Here is a 15,498-nt window from a genome sequence, read left to right as displayed (position 1 = left end):
GAACATGGTTATAATTAAATTAGAGATTGTATATCAGCTACTGACAATTATGAAAAAAAGAAATATTTCAAATAGCTGTTGTATCAGTTATCTGCTTAGATGACAATTAAATATTTTTTCAATAAATACACCTTAAAGTTCTTGATGATCTATAGATAAACATAAAACAAGAAATTTTATCGCATGTTTTATCACATGCGTGCTGCCACGTGTTGCTTTTTCCCGATAAAGTGTGTTATTGCTTCCGTTATTATTCTCAAATAATTGGCATGCAATAAAAGTCAAGTTCCAAAATTGTTATGTATTCTTTTATTTCGTTTTTTTTTTCTTCTCATCTATCATTAAACATTATAATTTGGGATTTGTTCTTTTATATACGCATTAACTTGTTGTTATTGTTATTATCATTGACTTGACTTTTTTGAAAATTTCCCAATACCGTGTAGTTGTTTACTTTCAGAAATTGGGTTGATTTATTTACTTCTTTTTTAGTAGTTTTTTTATTTCGTTTTGGTACTCCATATTGATAAGATAACTTGTAAAAAAACGAACACAGCGATTTATTTTCTGCAATTACCACCTCTCCCTCTTTTAATTTGACAAAACCCAGTACTATTCTGCATATCGCGTAAAATGCCATGTCTTGCTTTTGTTGCTTTGATAACCGTTTATTTCTTTATTCTTTTAACTGGTAGACGTCAAAGATTATTAGTTTTATTTGCGAAGTATTGATTTGATTTATTGTGATTTCTTCTATAATGGGGTGTAACGGAATTAGGCGGCATAGAATGTATTTAAAAGCAATGGAACTTCTTATCGGAAGATCAATATGCATATCAATGACTGCATCAGATCCATAAATGTCAGCGCTGTGATTTCCGACTTCTTTAAGCCATTTAGTACTCGTATGGAAAGGTCTACGAAAAACATTATATCGTTGCGAATAGAACCAAGTAGCACATTACTCCCAAAGTAAAGCTAAGCTAGGGAAATACTTAAAAGAAATGTCCCATTGTCGATTGACTTGATATTAAGTAGCAATTTCTGATTCAGACGTTAGTGGCATAACATTTGTGTATCTCATATACAGGGGCCCGCATGCCCTTATTAGTTTTAGTGAAGAGTAAGTTTAACCTTAAAGAACAATACCCCCACGTATGATTTTAATATTTTGAATACCCCTTGTGCTATACTTTGTCAAAGGCTTGACTAACATCTAGAAAAACTTGGGAACAAACTTCTTTGCTATCGAAACACACAGGCGGATTTGCAAAAAGGATCTGGCATTCCTTTATAATTTGACATTTGGGGAAGCAAGCGACGGTTGATACTGCTCTGGCCTTAAGTGCGTCAAAGGCCTTCCTAAAATCTACAAAAGTAATGTAGATTGTTGTATTGTAATCTTCAGACTGTTCAATCAATATACGGATAGTTTTGATATGATCTAAACCACAAGAAGATACAACAATCAGAACCCCGCTCGACGACGACCTTTGGAATGAAAACAAGGACACGATTTGGAACATGGAATATTCGCACAATGCTTGAACCCTCAAAACTTGCCCAGATAACAAAAGAGTTCTGCAGATATAACCTAAAACTCATTGGCCTCTGCGAAACAAGATGGCCGGACAATGGAGAATTTTCAGCAACCGATAATGTAACCTTTTTATACTCGGGAAAACCCCCTGGACAGCCAAGATCTAGTGGAGTTGGGCTTCTCCTTTCCGAAAATGCCAAGGAAGAACTTGCTGAGTGGAAACCCCATACGGATCGTATAATATCAGCAAGATTTCGTACGCGCGCTAGATACCTTACCGTGATACAGTGCTATGCCCCAACTGAGAACGCCGAAGATTCCGACAAGAGTGCTTTTTACAGCCAGCTCAGAAATGTTTTAGATGCAACCCACAGAGGAGATATAAAGATCTTAATGGGCGATTTCAACGCCCAAGTAGGACCAGATAATGGAAATTTGGAATGTGTAATGGGCAAACACGGCATAGGAAGAATGAACGAAAATGGTACACTTTTGGCAGAAACATGCGCCAGCAACGCTCTTGTGATAGGTGGTACACTATTCCCTCACAAGAGAATTCACAAAGCCACATGGATATCTCCGGATTGTTTGACGGAAAATCAGATAGACCACATCGCCATCAGTAAAACATGGAGAGGGTCACTTCTGGATGTGTGTGTAAAAAGAGGAGCAGATGTAGGTAGCGACCACCATCTACTGATAGGAACACTCAGGTTTAAGGTAGCTGCAATTAGAACAGAAAGAACAAAAAAACGTAGACCACCATATGATGTTGCCAAACTACAAGAGGAGACCGTGCGAAACAGATACTCAAGGAAACTCGATGCAAAATATGCCGAATTACAAGCCGTCGAAAGTTCTAACGTAAATGTTTACTGGGAAAAGGCTAAGTCCACAATTTTAGAAACAGCCGCCGAATATCTAACTGCCACGAGAGCACCCAGGAAATGCTGGATATCAGACGATACGTGGATGCTCATCGAACTGCTGAAAAACATAAAGTCTCAACTAAACGCAGCCAGAACAAGATCGATAAAACTTACCTTAAACAGACACTACAATGAGTTGGATAAGAAAGATAAAAAAGTGCCAGAAACGACAAAAGACATTGGGCAGAAAATATGGCAGTACAAGCGGAAACTGCAGCATCATCCAACAAAACAAAAGAAATGTACCAAACAATAAAGAAGCTCAGTGGAAAAAAGACAAAATTTTCAAAAGGTAAACCTTTAGTTGGCCCACATGGAACATCACACACAAACAGCCAATCTCAACTCGATGTATGGGTACATCACTATACCAACATTCTGTCCATAAACCAAACAGTTTGGAATTCAAATATCTGCAACTGTGAGCATCACGAGACAAGAGACGACATAAGCACAGCACCTCCTTCCAATGACGAAATATGTCATGCCATATCATCTTTAAAAAATAGTAAATCAGCAGGCATTGACGAAATCGCACCTGAAATGTTAAAAGCAAACCAACTCACAAGTGCATTGATCTTACATCCAGTCGTCAACAACTTTTGGTGTACTGGGGAATTGCCATCCGACCTAAAGGAAGGACTGGTAATAAATGTGCAAAAAAAAGGCAATCATTCTCAATGATCAAACTACAGAGGCATAACTTTTTTGAGCATGGCAAATAAAACAATTACATATATTTTAAACGACCGAATTTCATCAGCAATTGCACCCGAACTAAGAAAGCAGCATGCTGGATTTCGACAAAACAATTCCTGTGTGGATCACATAAATACTCTAAGAATCATCATAGAGCAATCTATAGAACTAAGATCATCATTGTATCTAACGTTCATAGACTTTCAAAAAGCATTCGACACTATATCCCACAATGCCATATGGGCGTCCCTAGTATGCAAGGGCGTTCCAACAAAAATAATCGACCTTATTAAAGCTCTCTATGATGACTCATACTGCAGAATTTTGCACGACGGCTTAACTAGCCAGAGAATTAAAATATGTGCAGGAGTAAGACAAGGATGCGTATTATCGCCGCTCCTTTTTAACATTGTTCTAGATACGGTGATGGCTGCTGCGACGCGGGAGCTTGGCGGCATCATTTGGGGTTTAAACGGCAGATTGACTGATTTAGACTACGCTGATGATATATGCCTTTTGTCGCATCAGAACTCAAACATGCAACATCAAATCAATTAAGTTCAGGAGTATGCGCAGAGAGCTGGCCTTCATATAAATGTATCCAAGACTAAATACATGCGCATCAATGCTGGAAACGCAACACCATTAACCTTGGACAACACCCCTTTGGAAGAAGTAGAAGAATTTATCTATCTCAGCAGTATGTTAACGTCGACAGGAGGCTCTGAAGTAGATATAAATAGCCGCATGCGAAAGGCAAAACAAACATTCGGAGCACTCAACAATATATGGAGATCATCGCAAATCAGACGTAGTACAAAAATACGTTTATTCAACTCAAATGTAAAATCTGTCCTATTGTACGGATGCGAAACATGGAACATGTCCTCAGGAATAGGGAACTCACTCCAGGCATTCGTCAATAGATGCTTAAGAAGAATTGAGAATACATTGGCCTAATGTGATTACAACAGTCAAGGAAATCAGACTAAGAAAATGGAGATGGATCGGTCATACACTGAGGAAACAAGAAGGAAATATTGTCAAAGAAGCCCTTGAGTGAAACCCGCAAGGTAGCCGCCGTAGAGGTAGACCTTTGCTATCGTGGAGACGGCAAGTTTTAGAAGAACTGAGGAAGGCGAATAAATCATGGAATGAAAATAAAATTTTAGCTTTAAATAGAAATAATTGGAAAAATTTTGTTGTGGCCCTATGTTCCACCTAGGAACCTGGATATTAATAATAATAATACAGCTTCTATGAGTCATGAATATGGTTTGTGTTGGAGAGATAAGTTTGTGCAACGGTTCCGCAATTCGCTCTAATGTAATTTTATTCAAGATTTTTGTGACAGTGTGTTATTGAAATTCCGAGCCAGTTATCACATAAATTTAGATTTCCTTTTTTCGGTAGTTTTATTATGATTGGTTCTTTTCATCGAGTGGGGATGTCCTCTGCTTCCAAATATATTCGAAAAGTTTGTAAAGTATTTTTGCAATAGCAGCCAGATTGACTTTGAAACATTCAGCTGGTAAACCATCGCTTTAGCGTTTTTAAAAGCAGTTACTGCAAGCATGGTCACATTTGGCACGGCGGTGCCGATGATTTTCGGCAGTTTACACGCACACGACCCGAATGCCCAGAAAGAGCGTACAAATTATTGCTTGCTTACAGCTTGCGTGAATACAAACTTACTAACACACTGTTATAAGTTGCCAATGTTTTGAATACATTCACATTTTCTCCGTTCTCTTTTTGGTCATGACTGAGTTACTGCATTCTTAACTTTTGTCAGGCTAGGTGAACTATACTTACTCGTATACGTTGATTAGTATTGTGGTGCCTTTGTATGATGAAGTCTTCAATATTTTCATCGTGAATTATGTTGAGTGTCTTTTCAAAATGTTTTTTCCAGACCGCGACTTGCTCATGTTTGTTGGTTTTTTAAGGTTCCATCTTCATCTAAAATGGGCTTTGTATAATGCATTTTTGGTTTACTTAGTTTCCTTATTATTTTTTATAGGTCTTTCATGTTACCCATGTTAGCAGTCAATTGAGCATCGCTGGACATCTTAATATAATATTCATTCTTATCGTTTCTTAGTTGTTTATGATTTATTTGGAAAGTGACCGGGCATTACCGCAGCTTTATCAGCCATTACAGCTTTTAATTCTTTCTTCTTCTTTTCCGTTTAACTCCTTGAGGAGCATAGGGCCTCTACAAACAACCTCCAGGATGTTTTGTCATTTGCTAGTGCTTTTATTTCGCTCCATGATTTTCCGGTGCTTTCTAACTCCTTCATAAGACTTCTTTTCCAGGAGTTTTAGGTCTTCTTTTTTCTCCTCCCTTGGGGATTCCAATCTAGGGCTTGCCGGCATAGTTCATCGTTATTTTTCCTCAGCGTGTGCCCTATCCACTTCCATTTTCTCCTTTGTATGATGGTTGTTAATGGATCGATACTGCACCTTTGGTAGAGATCGGAATTGGTTATGACATTTGGCCACCAAATTTTTAAAATGTATCGAAGACATCGATTTGTAAATGACTGTAGCTTCGAACTTAATGCTATTGTTGTCAACCAGGTTTCACATCCGTAAAGCAATACTGATAGAACGTTCGACTTGAATATAGTTATTTTGGTATTCGTGGATATAACTGAGGAGTTCCAGATACATCGTAATTGATTGAAAGCTCCGTTAGCTTTGCCAATTCTACTTACGATGTCGGCTTCCCCTCCGCCTTCGATTGCAATTATACTTCCGAGATAACAGAATTTCTCCACGAATTTAATCGGTTCGTCTCCAATAAAAAAGGGGTTTGCCTTTATGGATTTCGTGTTTAGTGCTTTTGTTTTACTTATATAGATCTTAAGTCCTGCTTTAGCTGACTCTGTTACTAAGTCATTAATTTTTGACTGCATATTGCTGTGTTTTGTGGACAAAAGACATATGTCATCTGCATAGTCCAGGTTCTCTAGGTTCTCCGTTAAAGTCCACTGAATTCCTCGATTTTTATGATTAATTGTGTCAGTAAGGACTTTGTCGATGACCAGCAGGAATAAAATGAGTGAAAGTAAGCAGCCTTGTCTTACACCCGACATAGGAGTGAACGGTTCAGAGAGGCGACCATTGTGTAGAACTCTGCATTTAAAGTCTTCGTATTGAGCTTTTATGAGATTGGTCAATTTCTTGGGGATGGTAAGCGAGTTAAGAATACTCCAAATGTTTTGACGGTAAACACTGTCGAAAGCAGTAGTAGAAGGTTAGATATATGTGGGTTTGCCATTCTTTTGTCTGCTCCATTATGATTCGGAGTGTATTTATGTGATCAATGCATGATTTATTTGCTCGAAATCCTGCCTGCTGCTTACGAAGTTTAGATTCAATTGTTGCGCTTATCCTGTTTAAAAGGATTTGTGTCAGAATTTTTGATGGTATTGATAGCAGTGATATTCCCCTGTAGTTCTTACACTGAGAAAGATCTCCTTTTTTTGGGATTTTAATTATTATTCCTTCTAGCCAGTCTTCTGGTAGTTTTTCTTCTTCCCAGATTTTTTTTTATGAGTGGGTGGAATATTTTTGCCATTTTGTCGGGGCAGCATTTTAATATTTCTGGAGGTATGGGATCGTAACCTGATGATTTATTATGTTTTAGTTTCCTAATAGCATTTTCAATGTCAAGGACATCGGGACAACTGGTGTTTATATCGAGAGGTGGTGGCGCTATAATTTCTGTTGAGTCGAGAATAGAGGAGGTATTGGGATAGTTGTTCAGAGTTTCCATGAAGTGGTCTCGCCATCTTATTAGTTGATCTTCTGTATTCGAAATGAGAGTTCCATCTTTGGATTTAATTGGCCGATCTGATGAAAAATCCTTTCCAGTAAGCTTCTTATTAAGTTTATAAACGGTTTTAGTGTCATTTTACTAGCAGCGTCGTTAGCTAGAGTGGCAAGTTCGTCTATGAATAACCTTTTGTCCTTTCTACAAGCTTTAATTGCTCGATTTTTAAAAATCCTCTAGATGTAATGAGATTCCAGCTGGCATGTCAAATCCATTTTCGAGTTTTACTCTGCTGTACACCTAAGATGTCTTAACATGCACTTTCAATGTGTGTATCTGATGACGCTCCTTTCGAGTCTCTAGAAATTTTGTTCCGAGAGATATCGTCATTGTAAAGTATTGCAGAGATTCTTTCAGAAAATTTGTTTCTTGTTTTGAAGGTTGTCAATGCCGTACCTTTCTCTGTATTTGACTACTTTTCAGCCACAAGCATGTAGTGATCACTGCATATTTCCGCACTTTGTCTATTTCATACATAAGAGCAAATATTGAAGTAATTTCTGGATATACATATATGATCGGAGGATAATCCTAAATAGCCTTCGTAAATGTAGAGGAGAAGTGAATTCCAGAGTCTCTAGGTCGGATTTAATTCATGTGCTGTGATATTTTTTAATACAACCTATGATTTTTTGGGTCCTTAGATTGTATTTTACGAAATGTGACATATGAATACATAGCGTAGTATGTAGCAAAAATAGAAGACCGCTGGTTAGTCAGCACGAGTAAACGTTTATGAGTTTACATTACAAAGACTCAGTTGAAAAAAAGTTTACTGTGGTCATGAATAAGTAAGAAAATAAACATGGGAAATACCCCAGTTTAATGATGTTAATTATTGATAACGCAATTAGGGGAATATCTATACATATGTATGTATATACATATATTTAGAAACATATTTCACAAGTATCATCTTTAGTTTTGAAATCTTATAGTGCAACCTGACAAATACATACAAACATATAAATGTATGTAGTAAATACATTCATATGTAGTGCATGTAGCAACGGCTATCGTATTTTGTAATAAGGGATGCATTTCTAGTTTCTTTAGACTGGAGGCAATTTCCACTGCAATGCAATGATTAACAGCTGCAACAAGAGAATCTCAGAACTTTAGAAAGGGAAACTTTTGTTTTGCTTGAATTCATTTCGAATACGCACACACAAGTAGCTATTTAAGGACAATGTCCAACGTATAAGAACATAAATAGGATACCAATGATGTCGTAAATTCAAACTGGATGCATACAGTGACTCAATTAAGTATTTTGAATCTTTAAAAAGGAGCCACCATGGCAACCATATTTGTGGTTATCAAGATATTGAAAAAATCAGCAACCTAACAAATTTTGACTCAAAAAATATGCTTGTTTTTACAGTATTTTATTTATATCGATAACTATACATTATACTATCGGGGCTATAAAGGCTTGGGTACATACATAAGCTGCCTCGCCTGCTTGCCTTGCTTTCCTGCGGCATTTCTGACATAACAAAACTAAAATAATAAAGAAGGCCGAGGTGATTTCGAACTGGGTTGCCCTTTTTATCTTTTACTCTTTTATCAGAAGCAAGCAAGGAGAGCAGGCGAGGCAGTTTATATACCAAGGCCTTAAGCATTTAGGTATCGATTCCACCAACATGCGACATGTTTCTACGGATGTTTTCTCCCATTCTTGTGATGTTCACTTTTGATTCTAGATACGCCAATAGATTTTCCATGACATTCAAAACTTGGAATCAATAATTTTACATTTGATCTTCACATTTCTTTTTCATTTCACATATTATTTTACCTTTACCGTTTGCATTTCATAGAAAAAGAGTTGAAACTCTGGTTTTAAAACCTACTCCGTTTATCTCTTCATTTGTAAATAAATTCGCAATAAAAAGAAAGTGGAAATAAGAATAAAATAGAAGAAGTTTGAATAACTTAATTGGTCTAGGGCAACAAAATAAACACAAACGCACACGAATCCACTAAATTTACCAAAAATTCATTTTATTTGTCTTTTGGCGATAAAACGAAAAACACGAGGTCTAATGAAAGAAAGAAGAAATGATGAAAAAAAAACAAAAACAACTTACCGCCAACTATTTTGATAATAGTGGCGGCAGGCAATGCCGTTCAAAACAATAAACAAGAAGAGGCAAGCAAGCAATTGTGATGGAAGCAGAGGTAATTCAGAAAGATGGCAAAGCTGGGTTGCCAAGTTATGACGATTTTTGGGTGCATGGCATGGAATCGATTGAATCTTAAGGGCCATTTGTAAATGGTACAAAAGCAACTGGGCTACGCCAGTCATCTACAAAATATCAATTTGTGAGTTTACTTCTCTTTTCCAGGAAGGTAGAATTTACCAGAGATAACTTTAGATTACACCCCTACAGAAGAAAATTACGAGTTGGGAACCTGCAGATGAAATCAGTGTTGATGCTCTAATATCTATGGGAAACGAAATTGAGGAGAGAAATGTATCCTGTCAGACGCGTGATGAGAAAGCAATGGTATTGACACGCCTCTCCTGCTTTCTTAAATAAGGAGCTAAAATCGTCTATAGAAGCGTGGAACCTCTGAGTGAAGTTCATCGACCTAAAGGTCTCAAAATGAAGGAACCCAGCAGCACAAGGGTAAGTTTACGTCTGTCGTAGATGAGGTGGCTGGTTGTCACAGGTATTGAGCTTGGCGAAACCTGTTGTTAATAATGATTCTCTCCAGTACGACGAAGTCTTTCGATAATTTGCGCTAGAGCCGCTGTATGTTTTGCATACACTGCCTGCTATGAAGGTGAAATTTTGCGAGGAGAGCCAAAGGAGGATATCTTTAAATCAGGGTCGCCCATCTGTATAATGCGGTCGCCCACTGATTTGTTTTGCTTTTGCCATTCTCCCTCATTCACAGTGTACGTGATTGTTGTTTTTCACCTATACATAAACAAGTGTAACGATAGTAACATTTAAAAATATTAGTTATATTGTATAACAGTATTTGTTTCCAGTATTATTTTTGGTTGCCTATTCGCTCCAATATTGCCATCAGAGGCGCGAAGCGATTTCAAAATTTGTATTTAATGAATGTAAATAAATACTGAATTAAAAAAAAGTGGGATGCACGCCAACCATCAACAGGCTGCTTTCTCTGAGAGACCTCCATCAATCCCCACAAATTTCGTGACGATCCGATCAAATTCCGACCTGTAGTGTGATTGCACAAAAAAATGAGGAGAGCGATGCATTACCGACTGTTGCGATATCTCTGTTGTTTGACCACCTATGATAACTTACTTCACATCGTTGTAAGGGTGATATTTTCTACTTTCCTTGCCAGTTTTTGCTTTCGATATACCTCTTACAGAAGAGTGATATTCGGTTTGAAATAAAACGTTGACCTTTTTTTGCCCATTATAACCCCTGAATACTACCCGACCATCACCAAAATGGGGAATGGGGATCTTCTCAGATGTGTACTTCGGTACGGAAAGTCTCTGATCGTCATTCACTTGGGAGTGTCCAGAGATGATTCATTTGTCGAATTTTCCAAGCAGCTCACTACTTCCAATTTTATATCAAGTATTCCCCGGTAATATCAAACAGACAGCCGTTTGTTGATAGCTAAAGTGAGAAGGCGACCCGGCCTAGAGGGTTCGTTGGCAGACCTAACGCTAGGATCGGACGCTGTGGTCCAATCAGCCGCACGTCTTAAATTAAACTGATTACAGAAACATTAACAAATTCAGATTCAAACAACAAGAACCTAATGATGACGACTTTTGGATTTAAGGAAAGGTTTATGATTGGCACCTGGAACGAACCAGCAAGAGTTAAGCAAATCGGAAAAGAAATTGCCTCGTAAAATATCGACATATTGCGTCTAAGCGAAGTGCGATGGAGTCGGAGTTCAAAAGAACAAGTAAAACTGCTCAACGGATACTCCTTTATACATTCTTGCAACACAACTCACAAAATAAAAGGCGTAGGTTTAATTATATCTCCTAAAGCTCGGAGGGCACTGATTGAATACAAAGCGGTATCAAATAGAATCCTCACAGCAAGATTTAAATGTAAATTCAGTAGCATATACATCATACAGTGCTACGCCCCGACAGAACCGGATGAAAATGATATTAAAGATGACTTCTACAATGAACTCGATGCAATTACGTACTCCCTGTCTATCGGTGATATACAAATGGGCATGAGCGATTTCAATGCAAAAATAGGAACAGACAACGAGAACCTGCAATCGGTCATGGGAAAATATGGCCATCGATTTTTTTTTATCGGTGGGACTAAAGTTCCCGCACAAACATATCCACAAATATACATGGGAATCACCGGAGCATAATACAAGAAACCAAATTCATCACTTCTGAATGAAAAATATACTACAGCACGGCTGAAGGATCCAGCTGTAGTAACAGCATACAACCAAAGCCTACTTCCACGTCTTATTGCAAACCCCCAAAACTGTTGGCAAGGCATCAAACAAGCTTGCAAAATATTAGCAAAAAATGTTCTAGGAATTAATTGTTGGCCAAAACCAACTTATATGTATAAATATGAAGTGTGTCGAAATTAAAACAAATTCCCACCTCAACAGTTCTAATAATAGAAAAACATACAAACAGTAGTTAGTACTATAAAAACCCATTATTTAGTAAGGATTTTTCGCTGGGATATTTTGGAAAGAGCTATGATGACGCTCCATATGAGCTCTTTTAGTTAAGAAATTCTGCTCCTGCTAGGAATAAGAGTAAAAGCTTAGTACTTTCAGAAACGATAGGTAATTAATTGTTCTTATTTACTTCAATACAGTTCATGGTGCAGGATATAAAACGTTCGGACGCGGCCTTGTTCCTTTATGATATCGACAAAAATAGTAAAAATTAGTTCAGTTCTGGAAAAATACATTACAGTTATTGACGAAAGCAATTAAGTTTTTCTTTCAATCTATTTTTCGGCTCAAAGTCCCTATAATAAAGCAAACATTTATTTTGTTTTATATTTGTATTTATTTCCGATATTTCGATCGCCTTCGACGAGCATCTTCATGATGACCTCTTTCTTCACAGATGACTACTAACTGAAGTTTTTGCCATTTTTATGTTTTCCTATGACATTTCTATATATTGATGCACAGTGTTCTGTGCCTCTTTTAAAGTTCATCCTTTTTTCCGTCGGTTCATTAATGATGTGGAGCATTTCAAGCTTATAGTATCTCCTCTTGTAATTGCTTCACTGTGTCAAAATCTGCACTTCCTTCAAATTAGGAGTTTGGCCTTTGGAAGTGCAGTGTGCTGTAAGTGCAATTTTTTGATCTGCCGGTTTGTTTTTTACCTTTTGGTCGGATTTGTGCGAACTAAGCCTGGTTTTTAATTTAGTTTTTGTAGTGCCAATGTATACCTTTTAGTATACATTGAACTTATTTCCATTACATCCAATTTTATAAACGACATTGGATTTGTCGTCATTAGCCATTCTTAATTTTGACTTGATAAAAAAGACTTGGTTAGTGTTACAACTTTTTAATGCCAATTGGTACTTTTCCTTGTTGTATAAATTAGACATGTAAAATCTCTCTGAAAATCCTGGAATATATGAAGGTCTCTTATATATATTCGGTGCTGCATCATGGCAATTAGGGATTTTGGTTTTGGTTTGTCTTATTAAATCATTAATCGTTCTGACTGGAAAGTTATTCCTTTTAAATATTTGTCTTACTTTCTTTTCATCCCTTGCGTGGAAGATGCTGTCGCTAATGTTGAAAACCCTATGTATGAAATTTTTGCCGTATTTATTTTTATTTACCTGGTTTGCTGAAAATTCACGATTCTTCCCGAGGCAGAGGGCTTTTGGTACCAGCCTAATAGATTGAATGACCTTTTCTATGAATTATTTAATCAAGATAAGCAAGCTGGTTGTTTGATTCACACTCCATTGTAAATCTTAATTGGCTGTTGAACTCATTTAATAGCTTTAATGTATTCTCGATTTCATTTTTCTGCACAATACAAAATACGTCGTCTACATATTTGGTTAATATTCTTGGTTTGATTTTTATGTTTTGCATTGTTGTGTCAAGTAGATCTTCCATGACAATATCTGCAATTATAGGGGAGCCCATTGGCATCCCTTTTTGCTGTTCATATATTTTGTCCCTATACAAAAAATATCTGGAATCTTTGATGCATATTCTCAAAATGTCAATAAATAAATCCTTTGTGATTTTTATATGTTCTTGGATGAATGTCCACTTTTTTTAATCGTGGTAATACCTAAATTTATTCCGAAAGAAAAATGGAGAAAGTAAGAAAACTCACGGGGAATTTACGTTCCGAATAACACCCGCTATTAGTCTGTGGTTACGTAGAACCTATTTTACAATTGCACCTAAAGCCAGTATTTCTTATGTCAGATATTGAAAATTTCACATGCATTTTTTTAGGTTTCAAGTGAAAAAGCTCCCTTTCTCACTTCGTATCCATAAACTCAAAATACCGTCATTAAAATTTTCATAATCTTGCACAAGACTATTTGGAGCAAATACGCCATTTATTCATATTCAGTGCAATTGATAACTTAAATGACGCATATTTCTTAAAAACTGTTAGATGTGAAATGGCTTTAGTAGGTCTGCAGTTAAAATATCAATCCACTTTTTTGTTGTGTGTGATCAACATCTGTACGTTTAATGGGCATTTGGCAACCCTAATACAAGACAATGTGAAAACTACATTGTACAAAAAAAAGAAAAATGGTGGCAAAAATCACGAATTTCATTTCATTTGCAATCGTTTACAATGTTTGTTGATAGGTAGAAATGTAAACTGAAATGCTGAAAGATTTCTACTATATAATTTTATATTTTGTTTACAACATTTAAAAATAGCTTACCTTTTTCTTTGAATGAAGACAAAAATATCCAAAAAGAGAAATGTCACAGGGATATGATAACTACTATTGTATTAAGATAGCTTAATGTTAATATCTATTATTTATAGTTAAATAGAATTAAATATTTTCTTTTATTATTTTGCAATATTTTTTTTTAACTGGCTTTTCATAAGCAGTGATATAATTTTTTTATTTATAATTTTTCTAAAGAACTAGGTATATTCTTATCAAAGAAATATTATTTTTTTATTTTATAGAAATATTGAAATCGCAATCGCACTTTATTATTATAAAATTTGCTGGGTTATATAGTAGAGCATTATCTCAAATACAATGGGATTTTTTTGCTTTGATTAAGTTCACTTTTATTTCTTATCACTTTGAAATTAAAAGGAAAAAAACACTTTGGGATTTTTTTCGACTTTTGGCTATACTTATTTTGTTTATATTTATCAATTGATTTAATAATTCACACAAGGAAATTAAAACAACTTTTGGTTTCCAACAAAAAAAAACGTGAACGTGGAAAATCGCCAATTTCAAAGAAGATTTTTTGCAAAGGTGACGAACTTTTTCTCTCTTTCAATTCAACGAAAAATCGCCAAAAATTTTCTTTTCTTTCTCAACTAAGAAAAAGTTTTATAACCGTTATTGTTATAATAGAATATGCTTTATTTCTTCTTTTAAGTAGTTTCGTTTGGATGGATGGATGTTCTTTGCTTATTTGTTTTGTTGTTGTTTTGATTTTCTATTTTGTTTTAATTTTTTTTATTTTGTTTTTAATTTGTTTTTCGTTCAGCACACACCGTAATGTTGACCGAGAAGCACAAAGTTTAACAAATTGAATAACAATTCCAAACGTAGAAAAAATGAGCGGTTTGGGGCACACACGGCGGTAGCAGACACATCAAATAAGACAGCTGTTTTACTTTGCGTTATTTCTTATTTTGTATTTTGCTGCGCTGTTGTTGTTGTAATTGTTGTTGCTGTTACTAAATTTTCTCGAAAAGTACAAAAAATGATATTTTACAGAAGTAAAAGCGTTTATAGCGGCGTTTTTAGTCTTACGAGTCGAACATGTGACGAACAACTAACGAACGAACGTTGGTTTTGTTACGGTAAGAAATCGCACAATAACGAACTTAACATGTATTAGGCAGGCAGAGGAGGCCGGCACATCGTCGTACACAGCCAGACATATACACACACACACCTACACGAAAACACATCATTACAATAAAAACAAAACAGCGATGAGAAAACAAACTTGAAGAAAGAATCTACTCTCTTAATTAAAATAAACAACAATAACAACAAACCAAAGTAAAAGCCATGCCAAATACGTTCAACATATGAAATATACAGACACGAAAATACATACATTCATACATATGTATGTACAATGTACATACAAATATAATCACCAAGAATTTGCCGAAAATAAGGCAAAGCAAACATCAACGAAGAAAAAAACTCTTTTTTTGGTTTTCTAAAAGTGTGGAATAAGTTCTTGCTTGGGAGGAAGAGGAACTTTTGTGTAGAAAAAGAACACAATAAAGAAACGGAAGAATACGGCAATAACATTGTTGC

At 36.0% G+C, this 15,498-nt stretch overlaps 1 protein-coding gene across 1 annotated transcript in view; it reads right to left on the bottom strand.

Moving 5' to 3' along the window:
* The window catches only part of LOC141406669 (terminal nucleotidyltransferase 5C), a 502,050-nt gene extending 486,937 nt beyond the window's left edge, over nucleotides 1-15,113 (bottom strand). Inside the window, exon 1 of the mRNA XM_073992551.1 lies at nucleotides 13,909-15,113. The gene's annotated coding sequence lies outside the window, so the exon portion shown is untranslated. The remainder of the gene's footprint in view (nucleotides 1-13,908) is intronic.
* Nucleotides 15,114-15,498: the final 385 nt, after the last annotated feature.

The sequence above is a fragment of the Musca autumnalis genome, unplaced genomic scaffold, assembly GCF_047663935.1.
Source record: "Musca autumnalis isolate F117 unplaced genomic scaffold, ASM4766393v1 scaffold_5, whole genome shotgun sequence".
In the NCBI taxonomy this organism is placed as follows: Eukaryota; Metazoa; Arthropoda; class Insecta; order Diptera; family Muscidae; genus Musca; species Musca autumnalis.
This window is presented reverse-complemented; position numbering and strand designations above follow the sequence as displayed.